Source organism: Petromyzon marinus, unplaced genomic scaffold (assembly GCF_048934315.1).
Source record: "Petromyzon marinus isolate PM22_M1 ecotype Great Lakes invasive population unplaced genomic scaffold, UKy_Petmar_22M1.pri1.0 PM_Scaffold_17, whole genome shotgun sequence".
NCBI classification, from domain to species: domain Eukaryota; kingdom Metazoa; phylum Chordata; class Hyperoartia; order Petromyzontiformes; family Petromyzontidae; genus Petromyzon; species Petromyzon marinus.
Window position 1 is genome coordinate 734,885 of NW_027423135.1, and position 1,845 is coordinate 736,729.

The following is a 1,845-nucleotide window of genomic DNA, read 5'->3' on the forward strand; positions in this document are numbered from 1 at the left end:
ACCAACAACAAACAACAACAACAAACAACAACAACCACAACAACAACCAACAACAACAACAACAAACAACAACACAAACAACCAACAAACAACAACCAACAACAACAACCAACAACAAGAACAAACAACAAGAACAAACAACAACAACAACAACAAACAACAACCAACAACAACAACCAACAACAACACCAACAACAACAACAACAACAACCACAACAACAACCAACAACAACAACAACAAACAACAACAACAACAAACAACCAACAAACAACAACAACAACAACAACCAACAACAAACAACACCAACAACACCAAACAACAACCAACAACAACCAACAACAACCAACACCAACAAACCAACAACATCAACAACAACAACCAACAACAACAACAAACAACAACAACCAACAACAACCAACAACAACAACCAACAACAACAACCAACAACAAACAACCACAAACAACAACAACAAACAACAACCAACAACAACAACCAACAACAACAACCAACAACAAACAACAACAACCAACAACAACAACCAACAACAACAAAACAACAACAACCAACAACAACAAACAACACCAACAACCAACAACAAACAACAACCAACAACAACAACCACAACAACAACAACACAACAACCAACAAACAACAACAACACAACAACAACAACAAACAACAACAACACCAAACAACAACAACCAACAACAACCAACAACAACCAACAACAACCAAAACAACAACAACAACATCAACAACAACATCAACAACAACAACCAACAACAACAACCAACAACAACAACCAACAACAACCAACAACAACAACCAACAACAAACAACCACAACAACAACAAACAAACAACCAACAACAACAACCAACAACAACAACAACAACAACTAACAACAACAACCAACAACAACAAAACAACAACAACCAACAACAACAACAACCAACAACAACAAACAACACCAACAACAACAACAAACAACAACCAACAACAACAACCACAACAACAAACAACAACACCAACAACACCAACAAACAACAACAACATCCAACAACAACAACCAACAACAACAACCAACAACAACCAACAACAACCAACAACAACATCAACAACAACAACCACCACCACAACCAACAACAACAACAACAACCAACAACAACATCAACAACAACATCAACAACAACCAACAACAACAACCAACAACAACAACAACACCAACAACAACAACCACCAACAACCAACAACAACAACCACCAACAACAACAACAACATACAACCAACAACAACAACCAACAACAACAACCAACAACAACCAACAACAAACAACACAACAACAACAACAACCAACAACAACAACACCAACAACAACAACAACCAACAACAACCAACACCAACAACCAACAACATCAACAACAACAACAACAACCACAACAACAAACAACAACAACCAACAACAACAACAACAACAAACAACCACAACAACAAACAACAACAACCAACAACAACAACCAACAACAACACCAAACAACAACAACCAACAAACAACAACAACAACCAACAACAAACAACAACAACAACCAACAACAACAAAACAACAACAACCAACAACAACCAACAACAACAACCAACAACAACCAACAACAACAAACAACACCAACAACAAACAACAACCAACAACAACAACCACAACAACAAACAACACCACCAACAACAACAACAACCAACAACAACATCAACAACAACAAACAACAACCAACAACAAACCAACAACAACATCAACAACAACAACAACCAACAACAACAACCAACAACAACAACCAACAACAACAACCAAC